The sequence below is a fragment of the Macrotis lagotis genome, chromosome 7 (assembly GCF_037893015.1).
Source record: "Macrotis lagotis isolate mMagLag1 chromosome 7, bilby.v1.9.chrom.fasta, whole genome shotgun sequence".
In the NCBI taxonomy this organism is placed as follows: Eukaryota; Metazoa; Chordata; class Mammalia; order Peramelemorphia; family Peramelidae; genus Macrotis; species Macrotis lagotis.
In genome coordinates this window covers 52,201,289-52,221,562 of record NC_133664.1, presented here as the reverse complement: position 1 = coordinate 52,221,562, position 20,274 = coordinate 52,201,289, and the positions used below count along the sequence as shown (strand labels likewise).

Genomic DNA, 20,274 nt, shown 5'->3' with positions numbered 1-20,274 from the left:
AAAAAAAAATAACAGCTCACAGGTATATAGCACCTCAAAATTTAAAAAAACACTTTCCTTTCAATCACACTTGAAGGTTTGAATTAGAAAACTCAAGTATTTTTGTCCTGATTTTTCAGTCAAGGAAACTGCATAATATGATTTACCCAGGATCCCATACCTAGCAAGGACTAGATTTTTTAAAATTTTATTTTTCTCTGGTTATATGTAAAACCAAATATCAATATTTATTTTTAAAACTTTAAATTCCAAATTCTCTCCCTTTTTTCCCATCCTGCCCTACCTCACTGAGAATATAAGTAATTTGATATGTTAGAAATGTATAATCATTCAAAATATTTCCATAAGTCATGTTGTGAAAGGAAACATAGACCTGACCCCCAAAGAAAAAACTTCAAGAAAAATAAAGTTAAAAGAGTATGCTTCAATAGATACCATCACCTCTGTGTTTGAGGAGGAATAGTATTCTTTATCATACGTTTGTCAAGAGTTGTTTTGGGTCACAGTACTGATGAGAAAAACTATGTCATACACATCTGATCATCTTACAATATTACTATTACTTTATATTCAGTACATTTTACATTGCATCTGATTCATGTAAATCTTTCCAGGATTTACTGAGGGCATTCTGTTCCTCATTTCTTATAGCAGAATAGCATCTCATTACAATCACATACACAATCATTTATTCAGTCATTTCCCAACATCTCCTCAATTTCCAAATCCTTACCACCAGAAAAGAGCTGTTATAAATATCCTTACACATATAGTTCCTTTTCCTTCTTGTTTTCATCTCTTCTGAAGTATAGACCTAGTAGTGGTATCGCAAGGTCAAAAGGTAGGTAATGTCTTATAGCCCTTTGTTCATTCTTTCAAATTGCTCAACAGAATGGTTGAATGATTTCACAGCTCCTCCAACAGTGCATTAATGCCTCATTTTCCCTCAGTATTTGTCATCTTTTCCCTCTCCCATTATGCAATCCAGTAGGCATAAAGTAGTATCTCAGAATTGTAATTTGCATTTTTACAAACAATACTGAATAAAGCATGATGATGTTTGTCCTGCCCGTGTACTGGATTTGAGTAAGGAGGGCTGTGCTAAGTCACCAGCTTCACTTTCTTCTCCAGAGCCAGTTGGTCAGATATGGATCAGTATGACTGGAGAAGGCTCTGGATATGAGGTAGTCAGGGTTAAGTGACTTGTCCAAGGTTATACAGCTAGCAAGTATCAAGTATCTGAGGCCAGATTCAAACTCCTATCCTTCTGATTTCAAGCTCAGTGCTCTATTCACTGTACCATCCAAGTTGTTCCTATCTTTTGATCATCTATCAACTAGGTTATGGTTTTCAGGATGTCAATTCTCTATTTTTGAGAAATGAGGTCTTTATTTGAGAAATTTGTTTTGATAGTTTTCTTCCACAGTTATTATTGCTCCACTGATAATATTGTATTTCTTTCCATCCTATTCTCTTTACTTCCCATTTGTTCTAATCTCTCTCTCTCTCTTTCACCCCATCCCTTCTTATAAGTGTCTTTCTTCTGACAAGCCCCTCCCTTAAACTGTCTACCCTTCTATCACACCTCTCCTTCTCTTATCCCCTTTCTCTCCTATTTTTCTGTAGGATAAGATAGATTTCTGTACCCAAATGATATGTTATTCCCTCTCTGAGATAATTCTGGCGAGAGTAAGGTTCACTCAGTCCCCTTCCTCATCCCCCCATCTTCCATTATACTGCAAAAGCTTTTTGTTGCCTTTTTCATGTGAAATAACTTATCTGATTTAACTACCCCCCTTCCCTTTCTCCTGGTACATTCTCCTCCATCTTTTAACACCATCTTTTAATATATTTTCATTTCATATTTAACTTGCATCTGTGCCTGGTCTCTATATATTCCTTGTAACTGTCCTAATAAATGAGAAAGTTCATATGAATCATTAGTATCATCTTCCCATGTAGGAATATAAACAGTTCAACATCATTAAGTCACTTATGATTTCCCTTTCTTGCTTATCTTTTTATGATTGACTTGAATCTCCTATTTTAAGATCAAATTTTCTGTTCAGCTCTGGTCTTTTCATCAGCAAAGTTTGAAAGTTCCCTATTCCATCAAATGTCCTTCTTTTCTCCTGAAAGTGTATGTTCAATTTTTGCTCGATAATTGGCATGGTTGATTTTTGGTTGTAATACAAGTTCTTTTGACTTATGCAATATCATATTCCAAGCCCTACAATCTCTTAGTGTGGAAACTTCTAAATCTTGTGTTAGTTGTTTCAGTCATGTCTGGTTCTTCATGACACCTTTTGGGGTTTTCCTGGTAAAGATATTGGAGTGGTTTTCCTTTTCCTTCTCCAGGGAAAAATATACTTTGCATTTTTTAAGCAGAGCATTGTTTTAGAAGAAGAAGATGGACTGATGGGCTAGAAAAAAGATTAGTGAAGAAGGAATCCTACAAAATTGTTTTATGACACAGATATAGTGCTAATGCCTAAACCCAAACTAATTTCCTTAATGACTCTTGATGGAAAAAAATTTCAAAGAGATTATAGCAATTTATCACAAAGATCATATACTATGGTAAGGTGGGAATACAGCGATGTTTCAATATTAAAAATACTTTCAGCATAATTGACCATATTAAGAAGAAAACTAAGAGAGATCATATGATTCTCTCTATAGATGCTGAAAAAACTTTTGGCAAAATATTAAAAACACTAGTGAGCATAGAAATAAATGGAGCTTTCCTTGAAATGATAAGCGGTATCTTAAGACCCTCAGCAAGCATTATGTGTTTTGGGGTTAAGAAAGAAGCTTTCCCTATAAGATGAGGGGTGAAATAAGAATTCCCATTAACTCTACTATAATGTAATATTGTACTATAAATGTTAGCTTTAGAATTAAGAGAAGAAAAAGAAATAGTAATTAGAATAGGCAATAAAAAACAAAAGTTATTCTTTGTAGATGATATTCTTTGCAGATTCTTTTGCAGAAATTTAGAGAATTCTAGTGAATCAACTTTAAAACTTCTTGAAATAATTAACAATTTTAGCAAGCTTGCAGGACATTAAATACATCCATATAAATCATCAGAATTTCTATATATTATCAACAGATTCCAGCAGTAAGAGATTGAAAGTGAAATTCCATTCAAAATAATTATAGAAAATTAGGAGTCTATCCTGCCAAGCCAAACCCAGGAACTCTATGAACACAATTACAGAATACTTCACAAAATAAAATTACATCAAAAACAACTGGAAAAATAGCAATTGTTTATGAGTAGGACAAACTAATATAATAAAAATGACAATTCTCTTAATTTACTTATTCAGTGCCATATCAATCAAACTATCAAACATTATTTTTAGAGTTAGAAAAAATAAAGCAAAATTTTTCTGGAAGAACAAAAGATAAGACTATCTAGGGGACTGATGAAAAAAAGGCAGAGGAAGGTGGTCTAGCCATACCAGATTTAAACCTATATTATAAAGCAGCAATTACCAAAGCTATTAGGTACTGGCTAAGAAATAGATTGGTGGGACAGTGGGCTAGATTAGATACAAAATAAATAGTAGTGAATGATTAGTAATCTACTAATCCTAAAGATTCCAGCTTCTGGGATAAGAACTCATTATTTGACAAACACTTAAGAGGAAAATTGGAAAATAATGTGGCAGAAACTAGATATAGACCAAACATCTCCCACCCTATAATAAAATGAGATCAAAAGGTAATACTATAAATCAGGAGAATAAGGAAAATTTTATCTGTCAGATCTATGAAGAGGGAAGGAGTTTATGGCCAAACAAGAAATAGAGAATATTGTGAAATGTAAGATTAATAATTTTGATAATATTAAATTAAAAAGTTTTTGCACAAAGGCAATGTAACCAAAGTATGAAGAAAAGAAGAAATCTGGGAATTTTTTTATAACCAGTATTATTGATAAAGACCTCATTTTAAAAACATTTTAAGAATAGAGTCAAATTTATAGTCATTCCCCAACAGATAGTCAAAGAATATGAACAGATAATTTTCATATGAAGAAATTAAAGATATCTTTAGTCTTATAAAAATGTTCCAAATCACTATTGATTAGAGAAATTCATTTTTTTCTCTTGAGAGAATAGAAATTCCTTGAAGAAAAAGGTTATTTTATTCTTATTTTTGTGCCCTCCTTTCTCCTTCCTTCTGTACTGAGTGCAATACATAGAAATTGTTGAACAAATATTTGTTGATCCATAGATTGATTGATTAAAATTTTTTTTAAATGACAGGCAGGTTTGCCACAGATTAAAAATACATTAAATTAATAGCATATGAACCTTTCTTTTGAATTCTTTGAATGTATCTCACTCTGGAAAAGTAAGAATAACATTCTGCTAGAAATCATTCATTGTGTGGATTACAAATCCTGGTTCTTGTACAGTCCTGTATCATATACCATGTTCTCTTTTCCTCAATCCCTCAAACTTTTTCTAGTTGGCTTTGTCACCATGAAACAAAATGTGTGGATGTGCATTTTATTTACTGTGTATATTTTATGTACTTTTTCTCTCAAATTGGGACTATGCCTTCTTGCAGAATAGAGGTGGAGGAAACCAGATGAATATGGAGTACTAATTGAATTCTCATAATGCTCAAAGACTCGAAGAAGGAGGTGGATATTGGCCCAACCCGGAATGAGAGATAGAAGGACAACAAAGGACAACCCCCATTAATTATGCCATTTTTTAGAGAAGACAGTGATCTGACTACTGCTTCTTTATCTTCAGTGAAATGTAAGAATTGCTGAACTGCTTAAAAAGATCACTGATTGAATGAAATCCCTCTGCCTTACTGGGCAGCAACAAGGTATGAATATTAATTCTCATATTATGTCTGGCCCAAATAAAAAATAATAGAACTGAATTGAAGAAGCATACTTGTGGGAATTTTTATGGGGAATTTTTGAAATGAAGACTTATGCTTTGCTCAAGTTACCCTTTCTATGATATTTATCCTATTTCTTAGAGTTATAGGCAACCAAATATATCTAATTCTTTTTGCATATCACTCAATGGTTTATCATCACTATGGTTAAAAATATAACAACCTATCATGTAGAAAGATATAAGATTGCCAATTACAAATCTTGGGAATTAGTATGAAAATTTTTCTTTATAGCCAGGATCCCTGGAATTGTAGAGATTTAATGAAGAATGTAATCATAATCATCTAAGCAACTACCATTCTCTGGCTTCTGAATTTGAGGTTAACTTATTATAATGGAGGAGAGAGAGAGAGAGAGAGAGAGAGAGAGAGAGAGAGAGAGGAGGGGGGTGGAGTGGGGGTGGGAACATCAATTCATAGAGATGATATAGGGAGAACTTTTTAAAAGCAATTTCCCCAACAAATCCCATATTCTCAACAGCCTCATAGGACTGGTAGAAAGGGTATGTTGCTGTAATCTGTGGGAGAAGTATCAGAGAACAAAGAGGATCAAGTCTATTTTAGATAATGTTTGTTCACACATCTGAAAACTACTAACATTAAAAACTAGTACTCAGGATGGCTCCCAGATTCTCCCTGAGAGGGACATAAGTAGCTCCTGGCATTGGTTTTGTGACATCCAAGGTCAACAAAAGACATTTCATTGAGGCGTTTGGCACCTTATATACAGATTATAGTAAACATTTTCTGAAAGAGACAACTAGGGAAACAAGTTCAATTTATAAAACAACAAATGTGGCTACTGATGAAGAATTTGACAAAATTCTAGGACACACTCAATAAAGTATCACGATATTAAGTTAATGACCTAAAAGGCCCCTTCTAGTCCTGAGTTGACGATCTTATGATTTTGTGATCTAGAATATTCTGAGAATATCTTGAATATTGTCTATGAGAAAATAATCAAGAAGGTGATAGACCTGGTGAGCTCCAAATAGCATGAAAATGAAACCTAATATTTTGGCATTGAGGAGATGCTTAATTTGATTCATGTAGGGCTCATTCATGTCTTAATACAGGCAGACCAGAATTAATAATAAACTAAAAAAAGGATAAAATATAGAAAAAATGATGGTAATTAAATAAAATTGAAACCTGACCTATTTAAGTAAATTTTTGACACTAAAATGGGAAATAGATGCAGAAAAGGACATATACATCAACCATAACAATTTTGTACAAAAGTTTAACTGAATAAATCAATTGTCATAATAAGGAAACTAAAAGAGCCTTCAAACTGCCTTAATCAGTATACACATGAATTATCTTCAGAGTAGAAAGATACATCAATCAAGGGTCACATCAGGTTAGAATATAAAGTTACTTACAAAATCTTTTGGAAAAGGGACATGAAAGATTAAGCAGGATTGGGGAGGCTAGGTGGCGCAGTGGATAGAGCACCGGCCCTGGAGTCAGGAATACCTGAGTTCAAATCCAGCCTCAGACACTTAATAATTACCTAGCTGTGTGGCTTTGGGCAAGCCACTTAACCCCATTTGCCTTGCAAAAAAAAAAAACCTAAGAAAAGATTAAGCAGGATCTTATAACAAAACTGGAGGGGAAAACATGTTTAAAGAGTATGTGAAAGACTCAGCTAAGGAAAATAATCCCAAGGTCATCTGAAGATGAAATTGAAAGAATGGAAAGTAGACAAAAAATGGAAGAAATATGCAAAGGTTTTCAAAATAAATTCTTTTCACTGAGGACAAGAGAGCTAGCATGGTTTAATTCTAAATACCTTGGATGATTTTTTTTTTTGAGAAAAGGGGAATGCTTGTGGAAAAAAAAACCCAAAGGTGGGAAAGGTAACTGAATGAGGGAGCTCAATCCTTGAAGTCACTGAATTTGGGGGGCATTAAGAGATCATTTTTCAATTTATCTGAAGGATGGAAAGATATGAAATATGTAGAAAAAAATCTTAGAGTTTATTATTACAAGACAGCATAAATAAGAGTCAATCCTACTTTCTCATTAATACAAAATATTTTGTGTGTCATCTATACACACATTGGAACAGCCTGGGTGAGGGCATTACTAGAAAAGAGGCAGGGTTTTTTGGTAAGCTATATTCCACAATAGATCATATCTGTGCTATCACAAACTGATAACTGATGTAAAGACAGGAAGAATCACAATACTTAACTGTTTATTGATTAATAACAGAAAGGACTTGATTGCATAGAGCAAAATACTGCCTCAAAGGACTATTCTCAACAATGTGGCTCCCATGTTCATACCCAAAGCTTCCTTCAAAGATACAACAACATAGATAGCTTATTTGGATGGCTGCCTGAAAATTAAATACCAAAGAAGCCAACAACAGGCATCTGTCCATGTATCTCAGACTTTACTGGTATCATGGAAGAGATTTTGCAGAGCCAAAGTTTAAGAGAGATTTGTATTGTAAATGATGAAGTCTTTCTGATCTTTCTGTTTAATGGATGGTTAAATTTTTGCATCATTCCCAAGGGTGCTGTAGAATCTCTTAATGAGCTAATCACTCAAAAGAATTTTGCATACAGGAAAAAAATAAATTGAATGAGGATACCTCCTGCCCAAAGAAAAATAAGATTTGGAAGGACAGCCTGTGGAGTTTTCATCAGCATCTGTATCTTAATTTAAATTAACAGAAGAGGGCAGGATTTCAGATTGCTTTGGGAAAACAACAAAATTCTTTCAAAGATTCTTCCTCCTCAACTTTTTGGAAGGAGATGCTGGTAAATGTTAAACAATGGGCTCTCTGGAAAAAAAATGATTGTAAGTCATGAAACACAACACACTCTGAAGAGTTGAAACCGATGATCATCCAATGGCATAACTATCTTCACTTTCTGCTTCAGATATTTGTTAGCTGTGTGAGGCAAGCTGATCAAGTCCCTTGGCTAATGGTACCTTCCTTAGAGGGTTGTTGTGGGCATTGAATGAGATAATGTGTGTGTGTAAAGTACATTGTAAACCTCATAAAAACCCAATTTTTGTTATTGTTATAATTTTGTTGTTGGGTTGATTCATTACCCTATTTGGAGTTTTCTTAGCAAAGACATTCGAGTAGTTTACCTTTCTTTTACAGTTCATTTTACAGATGAGGAAACTGAGGCAAACAGGGTTTGATTTGCTTGGAGTCACACAACTAGTAACCATCAGAGGCCTGTCTCTAAGCTCAGCATTCTATACACTCATAACTTAGCTTCCCTATTATTATTATTCTGACCCATCATCATCATTATTTAGCCAAAGGTACTGAAGACCCAGCAAAGAAAATTCTCTGTCAAAGTCCTTGACCTCATCACAGCTTAATATTAGAAGCTGATACAGTTTATTAATGGAAATAACACTGATGTCAAATTACCACCTTGCCATTGACCCCTAAGGATCACTGGGACTTTCTATTTGACTTGCAGCTAAAATCTTCTACATGTACTCTCTTCTTCGAATATGAATTTCTTGAGAGCAGGAACTGTATCCCCAATACTTGGAACAGTTCTTTGTACATAGGGAAAGGAGCTGCAGCTGTGATTTCACTGATATAGAGAACTCCCTAATAAACTCTCCTCTATTGGTGAAGTTTGGTACATTCTCTGCAACAGGGACTTGAAGTATTGCCAAAGGACAGTGAGGAGTTAAGTGATTTGTCCAGGGTCTTAATAAGATAAAAAATTAAATTAAATAAAAAAATTCATTATCATCATCATTTCCATAGTAATCATCATCATCAGCAGCAGCAACATCATCACCATCATCAAACACTCACCTAGCACCTACCTATATATGAAATTGACCTGTATATTTTGCAATTTAAGGACACATGTGCAATTTAAGAACCAAATATACATAAAGACATGGAGAAAATTCAACCACTGAATGCATTTCAAAAAAATAAACAAGCCCTTTTAGTCTATACTGATGACTTTTATGCAAGATGTCAGAATAGACAAGGAGGGATGTTACTACAGATACCCTGAAGAAGATTTCAAGTGAGAATCCAAGATTTATTTGAATGGTGCCAGGAAGGCATCTTAGTAAGCTGGACAGGTGAGCATACTCCACTGCTGGGAAAGGAGTTAGTAAAGGTTCACTTGGCAGAATGGAAAAGAAAGTCTGCAAACAGAATATTGGAAGAAGTCATGGACTAGTCAGTCAATACACATTTACTGAATACCTGTCATGGGCCAAAGACTGGAGATACAGAATAAGACAGTGAGTGCATAGTCCCTACCCTTAAGGGGCTGAATGCAACCAACAATGAATTAGAAGTTTGACTTTTATTCAGGATATGATAGAAAATTTTTCTTTCTAAGGAAGTAGAAAGGATAATTTTAGCTTTTCAACTCAAATTCAATTCAAAGAAGGAAAAAATGTTCCCATCTAATGATGGAGGGATTAGGGGGGTTGGCCCTCCTATGATAGGAAAGTGGGGTACTCACTTTAGTTATTTTCATGTTTCATTCATCATGAAACTGTGCAGACAGCACACACACACACACCACCTAAATAGACTTGACCATGCCCTGATTAGACTTTTAAATTCACATACAATGTCAAAGACCTTAAGGTTCTAGGATATAACATGGGGATCACGATGGCTATAATTAGAGAATTTTTTCTTTAGCTGAAACAAAATTTCTTTTATTATTTGTGACTTTTGGTAAATAAACCTTCTAAGATCTTGATGATGAATGTTAACATATTTGATTTAAAGTTGACTTGCTCCATAATAGAATTTAAGGGAAATGTTGGTAATTGTCTATAACAAGAGTATTGTCATAGTGCCCCTTAGTTTTATACCCAAACCTCACTTTTATTCTCAGGATATCAATATACATGCATGCACACACACACACACACACACACACACACACACACACACACATGATTCTTTCCATTGATTTCCCAATTGGAAGTAGAAGTATAAGAGTAAGATTCTCTTTAATGAAAAACTAAAGGAGAGATGCAGAAGTGTGCTGAAGCCAGGTTCTACTGGCTCAGGAGGTTCATGTGAGTATTTACATCTCAGAGATCAGAAAATTCTGCAAATCATGACTTGATTTATTGTTTTGCTCATTGTCTAAACTTAAGGACAAATGGATATAATACAAATTAAAGTCAAAAGTGTGTCCTCTGTATCCCTCTCCCTTCATTTTTTGAGTGTCAGTTGTTAAATTTTTACTGGATTAGCATTTGTTCTCAACCATAGTAGCATGCTCTTGGAAAACAGTATAATGTAGAGGAATTGTTTAGGCGACTATGTGGGCCCTGGTGAGGAAGACCTGGGTTCAAATATGACCTCAGACATTTGCTAGGGTGGACAAATCACTTAATTCTATTGCCTCAGTTTCCTCATCTGTAAAATGACTTGGAGAAGGAAGTGACAAGCTCTGAACTCCCCCCCCAAGGGGTTAAAGAGACAATTACTGCTAAAAATGACTAAATAGCAAACTAATAACAAAAACAACAAAATTATGCACATGCATCAAACTCACAGCTTGTTCAAGCAGCTAGAACAAGTACAACCCACACCACAATAAAATATAATTGAGAAATGTTTAACAAAATAAATAAAAGTATAGTATAACAGAGATAATGTTAATTCGTGGTTTTCTAAGTTAATATATAGTTTACAATCCATGTCTTTTTGAGTTTGATGATACTGGGAATGAACCCTTAGGCAGAATTGGAGAACCTAAATTCTAGCCTGAATCCATTAGTAGCTTGCTCTGTAATTTTGGGTAAAGGATTTTACTTTGCTTTTGTTTTTGAGTTCCCTCAAATTTAAAATTGGATGAATAATAATGGATTTTACTCATATTTACTTATATTTAGAGCTGGTAGAGATCATAGACTTGTAGAACTAGTTGGAGGGGACCTCAGAGACTAATCCCTTTAGGAAACTGAGGCCCTATCCCTCAACAATTTGTTGCCCTTTGCTTGTTGTTGGTAGAAGGCCATTAGACATGGCATTGGGCTTTTCTACAATATTGGATTTCTGTTTTCCAAATAATAGTACACTATTTGGAAAAAGTCCTAAATACCTAGGAATTAAATCAGAGATAGTTGCTAGTTATGAATTCTAGATCTACCCTTTGTCATTACTGACTCAACAGTATATTCCTAGTTCATTCTAAATCAGTGATTCAAAGAGAAAATCTTTCTAGGTTTAAAGCATCAGATAAATTATTTATTGATCTCACAGAATTCTATTATTGGAAGGAATCTTAGATTCTATTAATTCCAACCCCTCTACTTTACCTAAGAGGGAAAAGAAGCCAAAGGATGTTTGTTTCTTTCTCCAGGTCAGTCATTTGGAAACATGATCTGGATAAGATGGGTTGTGGTCTTTATGTAAATTCTAAAGGAAATACAACATTTAAGTTTTTCTTTTCTTTACTCTGTCAATCACCCCAGCATACATAATTAGATTTTTTTTTTGATTTGTCAAGTATGAGTATGAATACTGATAATACCTATCTTTCTAGTGGTTTCACAAAATATAAATGGTTTCCTAATAGATATAAATGGCTATTAGTGTAGCGCACAGCTAGTTGGCACAGTGGATAGAGCACAGGGGCTGGAGTCAACAAGACTCATCTTCCTGAGTTCAAGCGGCCCCACATAGTTGATAAGCTCTGTGACCCTGGGCAAGTCACTTAACCCTATAATGCCTCAGTTTTTTCATCTGTAAAATTAGCTAGAAAACAAAATGGCAAACTAGTCCTATGACTTTGCCAAGAAAATCCCTAATGGGGGTCACAAAGATTTGGACATGAGTGAAACAACTGATCAACACATATGTAGTATGTTATCTTAGCCAACCTCATTATTTTCTAGTCACTGCAGTGAACTATAGTTCTATTTGGCCCCTTTCACCTCAGCAGATACTTTTTTTTTCATTGCCAATGGAAATAGAACATAAATAACAGGCAACACAAGAAGGTCATTTTAGAACCCCAGTTGATAGCTTCTTATTATCTAAATAGTATTTATTTTTCCAGTCTTAAATATAAATGAAAATACATTCCTTACATGAGAGAGATATTCATTTAAATTCTGTAAATGTGATCACTAGAGAATGATTACCTGGGAATTTGAGCAGTTCTGCCTGGACACTTTAGAAAACCTCTTTAAAAGTCTAAGAACAATTCCTAAAAAAAAGGACTTAGAGAATTCTCCCTTACATAGTTAACCAGAGGGAATTGATTTATAAAAATAAGTAAGTCAATCAGTTATGTACAGAATCCCTGGTGTGCCTCTGAAATGACAGTGGCTCAGATTACTTCAGTTTCCATTTTTTTTTTTTTTTTGTATCTGAGCCCAAGTTTAGAGGTTCTACCCCTGGCAAGCTGCATTTGTGTCTAATATTTCTTTGGTCAGCCCATTTGTTCCCTTTTACTTCTTGACTGATTCTACCCATCATTGCTCTGAGCTTTTTTGAAAGCTGTCTTTCTAAAATCTAGGTGCATGTTGGAGTTTCTTCAATGGCAATCTCTGCCTTGATTATCCCAAATGAAAAGATGACCCAATCATTCTCTTCTAAGGTGCTTTATGTTCAATACTACTCAATGAGCATTTACTATGTTCTAATTGGTATAAGACACTGTAGTAAAAGTATCTAAAATTTCATAATTGTAATTGTTATTAATACTATAATAACTGATGACTAGAGGCATGACAAAATGGACAAAAGAACTAGCTTCAGTCAGGAAACCCCAGGTTCCAGGGTCATTTTTTTTTTGCAAGGCAATGGGGTTAAGTGACTTATTCAAGGTCATACAGCTAGGTGATTGTTAAATGTCTGATGCTGGATTTGAACTCATGTTCTCCTGGTGCTTTATCCACTGCACTACCTAGCTGACCCTCAAGGTTCATTTTTAACACTTACTAGTTGTGAGATCATGAGCAAATTGCTTAATTCTCAATGCCTCTAGGCATCTCTCTAAAACTATAAGTCACAGAAAAGGGGTAGATCTACATTGGAGGAGGGAATTTCCTCACTGAAAGTTCCCTCTATGGATGAAACTACATGACTGACCCCTCCCCAAAATCCCCAATAGTAGCTAACTTTGCACAAATTTGGAGTGTTTTATAGGCATTATCTCCTCATCTCAATCGACAAGGAATTAGCAATCTAATTATTTTCCCTCTAAGTAGGGAAGATAAGAAGTAGATATAGATGATACATGCACTAGATAACCTAGAAGAAAGACCTCTTCTAGCTCTAACACTTCAGCATTCTATAAATTAAAAGCATATATAGCAAGATTTGAAAATGTACAAGAGAAGAATTCAGACAAGTGCTACAAAAGTTTGAAGAAGAGAGGGATTCCTTCTTGGAGGAAGGGATCACATTATAAGAAGGAGGCATGATCTGAGCAGAACCTTGGAAGATTGTCCAGGAAAGTCATCATGATCAATAAATTTACACTGAACTGTAAAAAAACAAAACAAAACCCAAAATTGATAAATTGCTACTTTCTCCATAATAGTAATGATAAATTAATAATGATGATGATGATGATAAATTTGTTGAAGTCTGCAATTTCTGAAGTTTATAAACTACCCTAGCATCACCTCAGCAATTTCACCCTTTTTTTAGCTTCTTCTTCCCACCTCCCTCACCTCCCATAATTGTCTGTGTGCAGAAATGGAGAAATACTTAATTTTAAGCAACATAAGTAATAGCACATAATAGCATAGTAAATAAGAATCTAAACTAAGATGAAGCAATTCTTCACCCATATAGGATGGAAATGTACTTTTGACTAATGTGCTAAAGGACAATGGATATTCTTGTCCTGTGGCTTCCATTTTATTTAGCCTCAGTGGAGATTATTTGTTTTTAAAGTCCTATGTTGAATTTAACCAAAAAAGTAGTTCTTTACCAAATAGATGAACTCTATGAAAAGAATCAATATAAAAATGAATTCAAAAGGTTTTTCATAGGTGACATACATAAACTATGGTAACCATATGTCAGTTGTCCAAAATGACATTACTATGTTAGAGTTAAGTCAAGGTGTATTTGACTCTGGCTGATTAGTCTAATATGAGCTTAGAATGCTCTATCACAAGTCAGGCACAAAAAAATTAATGTGGACATTTGAGGTGGAATCTCTAAATTTGTGTAACTCATATTTCTTTTGAGCTATTACAATTCTGCTTTGCTCATTAAGCATAGCACCTTCTCTAATGAAGGCAGTCCTTGCTGGGTGGTCCTTTGCCTATGTCTCCTATGTTTCACAATCAATTCCAGACTTCTTATGAGAGACTTTTCAAGTGTCCTTATATTCCTTTTTTCTGACCACTGTGTGAGTGCCTGTCTTGGATGAGTTCTCCATAGAATAGTCTTTTTTGGTAATTGTAAGTTTGGCATTCAAACAATGTGACCAGCCCATCACACTTGAATACCTTGTAGAAGAGTTGAATGTGTGGTAGTTTGGTTCAAGAAAGGACCTCAGTGTTTGATATTTTATTCTGTCAAATAATCTTCAGAAGCTTCCTAAGACAATTCAAATGGAAGCGATTCAGTTTCTTGGCAACCTGCTGGTAGACTGTCCAGATTTCACAGAAATACAACAATGATGGCAGCCCAATGGCTTCATAGACCTTCCGTTTTTTTATCTCCCATACTTTCATTCAGAGTCTCCCAAACATTAAGCTAGTTCTGGCAATACACATATCAACCTCATTATCAATGTATACAGACCTGGAAAGCATACTGTCTATGTAAGTGAAATTATGCACAGTATTCAAAATTTTTCCATTTTCTGTAATCGATGGTTCCATATATGGATGCTATAGTTCTGGCTGATGGCTTAATTGCTAGGTCAAAATTAGTACAAGCAGTAGAGAACTGATCCACACTTTGTTGCATCTCCACTTCAGAAGCTGAATTGAGTGCACAATCATCTGGAAACAAAAAGTTATGCACCAACACTCCTTCCACTTCAGTCTTGTCTTAGAGCCTTTTCAAGTTGAAGAATTTATCTTCAGTGCAGTAACTGACCTTGATGTTCCTCCTCATTGAAGGTATTTGTTAACAAGATGGAAGACATCATGCTAAAAAGCGTCACAACCTTGTTGCACTTCATTGGTGACTGGGAAACCTTGAGACTGTTGTCAACTCTCCAGATTGTGGGCAAACATGCTGTGGTACAATTGAAGTACAATATTGATAAACTTTTCTGTGCAAACAAATTTTGACATAATTTTTCCAAAAGCTCTCATGATTGACAGTATCAAAGACCTTGGTTGGATACATAAAAGTTGTCTACATACCTCTCTTTTGCTCCTGACGTTTTCCCCTAGAGTTGTTGCACAGCAAACACCCATGTCGACCATTCTTTCATCCTTTCTGAAGCCACACTGGTTCTCAGGTAGACAATCATTTTTCAAGTGATGGATCAACTTTAAGGAGGACTCTGGCAAGAATTTTTTCCAGCAGTGATGAAGAGAGATATCTCCCAATGATTGTCAACAGGACAATCTATTTCCCTTACTTTTATAGAGATGGACAATGGAGGCATCCTTGAATTCTTGGGAAATAACCTCCTCATGCCATATAATCGAGAAAATTTTAATCAGCTTTTGTATGAGCAATGGACCCTCATCTTGTAAACTGCAGCTGGAATAGAATCAGCAGTCCTCCTTTGCCACATGAAAATCTCTTCTTCAATTGGAACATCAGCTAAGCAGGGATTGGTTTCAATCTGAGGTAAATGGTCAATGACTTCAGCATTGATTGATGATGGTCTATTGAATTCATCTCTCTAGGACCATGTCCTTGTCAGAAATCAATGTGACTCTATCAATGCTGAGTAGTTGAACTGCTCCATAGATCCTTGACCCATATATAGCCTTCAGGGCATCAAAAAAGTGCTTTGGATTGTTACTATCAACATAAAAAGGAATTTTGTCTGCCTTCTTAATGAGACAAGAATCCTGCTTGTACTATATTATTGATGGATTTAAATGCTTCCCTCTTAGATATGGATGACTGATCCTGTTGGTAAACCCTGTGGAATTCTTGTTTTTCATTTGGCAGCTTCTGAATTTCCTTATCATTTTTGTCAAACCAGTTTTTATGTTTGCCAGTTTTCTGACTCAGATGTGCAAATGGAGTGCTGTATACCAAATATGTCGAGATGTCTTCAAATCATTTAGCTAATAATCCAGTCAGGGGATTTGTTTATGTATTCAGGACTAAGTCACTGCCACTTTGATACTAAAAACCCCCCTAGCTTTAAACATCCAAGAGTTTCTTATTAATGGAGCTTCTGACACTTTCTCCTCCTGAATTCTTTCTGGGTTTTTCCTGACTATATTGTCTCATTTTTTTTCTACTTACTGGTCCTCAGGTTTCCTTTGGTTCATCAAAGTCTTGCAGCTAGTTGTGAACTTCCCCCACACTTTATTCTAAGCTGTCTCCTCTTTTATTTTTTTTTACTCATTCTCTTAGTGATCTCATCAACTTCCATTGGTTCTATCATCATCTCCTTTCTAATATTCCCAGATCTATGTATCTAGCATTAGTCTCTCTGCTGAGACCAACTGACATTTACACATTTCAAACTGGATGTAAAATGTATTTCTCAAAAAAAGGTAGACCTCATAATATTTCCCCCAAATTTCTCCCTTCTCCCTAATTTTTCTATTTTGGGCGGTACCACTGTCCTATAATTATCCAGGCTCATAAGTTTGATCTTATTTTCCTTTCCTCACTTTCACTCATGCAATACATCCAAACAATTGCCAGTCCTTGTAATGTATTTCTCTACAACATGTCTCACATATGTTCTTTTCTCTCCACTCACAAAGCTACAGCCTTGTTCAAACTCTCATCTCTCACTTGTACTATTGAAATAACCTTACAATGGATTTCTCTGACTCAACTTTATCTTTATTCCACTACATCATCTACTCAGCTGTTTGATTTTCCTAAAATAGAGTTCTGTCAATATCATCTCTCTACTCAATAAATGGGATCAAATATAAAATTCTTTTAAATTTAAAGATCTTCATAACCCAGGATTCTTGAACTTCCAATTTTGTTATATTCTATTCCCCATCAAGCATTCTACAATCTAATCACAATGGCCCATTTGTTCTTCCTTGTATACAAAATTCCATCTTCCATCATCATGTCTTAAACTGTCTGCTCCTCCTGTCTAGAATATTCTTAGTTCTTTCCACAGTGTATGTTAAGACTGAGCTTAGATGTGCTTACCCTGTGGTCCATCTTTTAAACATTAGAGATTATGAAAAATTACATGAGTTTATCTAAGATGATAGCTTATATGAGGTTAGAAGGCTGGATTCTAGGTTAAGAAGTCATATGACAATTCAGAAGGGAATATGGCAAAATTTCCAATGGTATATAGGATCCATGTTTGATAGCTTTGATGGAACTGAATGTGTCTAAACATAATTGGCGATTCTCCTTCCTTTACTTACCACCTTAGAATTTGAATATGTTTATCAATTCATGTCAGTCATAGGAATACAAATGTTGGGAAAAGGAAAGGACTTGGGCGGAGCAGCCTAGCTATTCGTGTCATTAAACTGATGTTGTTGGTAGCTGAAATATGTTCTGATGATTATGAATTTATTTTTTATTAGTTTTAATTCTAAACTAAACTGGAAAAAAAACTCCATGAAAAGGAAGCAACACAAAGGTCACATTCTGCAATTGACACTTGTGGTTAGGAAAAATATTTGGCAGGGGTGAAAAAGAGAGATAAGCAACCAATTACTGGTGCTTCAATACTAAGTGTTAGCATTGGAGAGAGTAAAGGCCCAAAGCCTTGGTTCAGAATGAAGTAGAGGGTAAATTTTCCAAGGAAAGTGAAGATGAACATAACAAAGAAAATAAAAATTCTAAAGTTAATGATGTCATTAAAACAGAAAATATAATCTCTTCTCACTCTGCCAACATCACCCCAAACCTTCTCTTTATGAGGTTTTTTTTTTTTTAAAACACAACATAAATTAGCCTTTTCAGGACTAATTCCCAGAAATACGGAACATTGACAGATTCATTAATTGGGGTCATATTTTTATTTCTATCATCAACTAAAGCATCTTTTTTGTTTAAATTGAATTCTCCTCAGTTTATTACAGCACTTTCTCCCTTTGGAGAGAGACAATAGTCAACCGGGATTTTGTAAGTATAGATGAGCTGAGTTTGAACCATTTTACATTTTACATTTTAAATATTCAAAAGGACATACTGGACAGCATGGTACAATGGAAGGAGCCCTGGACATTGAGTCAGGAACCTGAGTACAAATATTAGCCTATTCTTTACTGTTTGACTTTAGATAAGCAATAATAATAGTAACAATATTAATAATGATAATAGTAATAACGACAATAATAATTCTCAGTTTGCAAAGTGCTTTACAAAATTATCTCATTTGATCCTCAAAATAATACTGGGAGGTGGGTGTTATTTTTATTATCTTTATTTCACAGATGAGGAAACTGAGGCAAACAGGATAAATGACTTATCTAAGGTCACACAATCTGAGACCAGATTTAAGTTCTAATCTTCCTGACTCCAGATCTAGCACATTCTTTACTGCCTTAGTTTCCTTATCTGTCAAAATGAATTTCCTCATTTGCTCAACATATATGATCCTATGAATGGATTCTTTGTTTTGTCAGAAGTTTTTTCAGCATTCATTAAATAATTATATGATATCTGTTAGGTTTGTTATTCATATGGTCAATTATGCTGAGAGTTTTCCTAATTTTGAACCTGAATTCCTATTACTATACTATACTATTGTCATTTATTATTGTTTCTTTTGTGAATGAGTCCTTTCTTAATCCAGTAAATGCCTCTCCTTGAAAGATTGGGAATAACAGAATGCTTTTTGGAGACTATCTAATGCAAATATCTATTTTACAAGAAAAGAACCTGAGACCAGAGTTTGGTCACTTGCCTATGGCCAACACAATTGGTAATTTAATTTCAGGTCTCATGTGCTTCCCAATGTGCCACATGTAATTTATTCAAGTTTACCCCATTGTAACACATAGCTCTTACAAGTTCTGAGGATCCTTATTCTAACTTTCATACTCCCAGACAAAGTCTGGGTCCCAGAGTAAGACTTTATCTCCCTATCAGGATTCTAGGGCATGCCCTGAAGGTCTGGGGGAAGATGGGTTAATATACCTTCACTTCAAATCTCCCACCAGTAGGTTTCCCCTAGCCAAGATTGTCTGTTGAGAATCATTTAGTCATTCGGCTTTGGTTAGCTTCTAGAAAAGGGTCTTGGCAAAGGTCCTACAGTACAAACAATTGGAAAAGACATTTCATCACACATCAGTGTGACACAAAGTCCAAATGAAAGCGAGCTCAAACTTAGAATATGTGCAAAAAGGTAATTCTCAGATCCAAGATGCATGAAAGTCATTTCCTTTTTTTCAGGGGCTGTTCAAGAAGTTTCCTTAAACCCAGTGAATCTGTATACAGTCAGTAATTGGCCCCCAAGGCAAACACTACCACTAGCCACTGCTGTCTCAGGGTGACAATGGTTGGCCATTGAAAGGAAGATGGGAATTCCAAATCTTTTGGACCTTCTAAAGCTCAGAAAACCCCTGTCTGGCCAAAAAATGGAAGGATGACAAAGAATTCATGTCAAGACTGGGGCTAAAAGATCTCCTTCCCTCACCAAAACATTCCTTCTAAGGGGGAGGGTAATTTGATGGAATAAAAACCAGAACGCTGTATTTGCTTCTACCTCCTTAATGACTCTATTTCTAAATGGCTCAATAATTTATAGATGGCCTCTGAGGTATAACCAGGTTTCCTGAACTGTAAAAGTCATTCTAGTTCCAAGGACTTTTCATACTTAGCTATATGTGACATATAAACCCATGATTGATATTAATTGTTTGGACAGTTTATTGTTCACTTATGTGGAGTGGGGGTAATTTTATGGAACCAATCAATCAACTCCACCCTTCCCAATGCATCCCACCAAGAAACTACATTCAAAGAAACATCTCACTTCCTTGCCGGAGTAAATTTACCATGCTTTCAGGTTTGATCTAGAGGATTCAAAAGAATATAAGCACTATGATTAGATGTCAGTCTTTTTTCCCTCCTCAAATTCGGTCTTTACTTTATTGCTTTAAACATTCCATAATTTCATGGAAATCAATGTGTAATTTAACTCTTAGGAAGTAAACTTTATGAGTTGCTATGGTGGATAAAAAAATATCTCTGGAGTTGACCCTTTCCAAAAGGAGTGGAGTTTTTCCTTGGATAAAAGACAT

At 35.0% G+C, this 20,274-nt stretch overlaps 1 long non-coding RNA gene across 3 annotated transcripts in view; it reads left to right on the top strand.

Moving 5' to 3' along the window:
* Positions 1-19,697, top strand: part of LOC141493676 (uncharacterized) — a 73,291-nt gene extending 53,594 nt beyond the window's left edge. For all 3 annotated transcript variants that reach the window (XR_012470280.1, XR_012470282.1, XR_012470281.1), the window contains 2 exons: positions 4,588-4,857; positions 19,424-19,697. This is a non-coding gene — a long non-coding RNA (uncharacterized LOC141493676). The remainder of the gene's footprint in view (positions 1-4,587; positions 4,858-19,423) is intronic.
* The last annotated feature ends 577 nt before the right edge of the window (positions 19,698-20,274 follow it).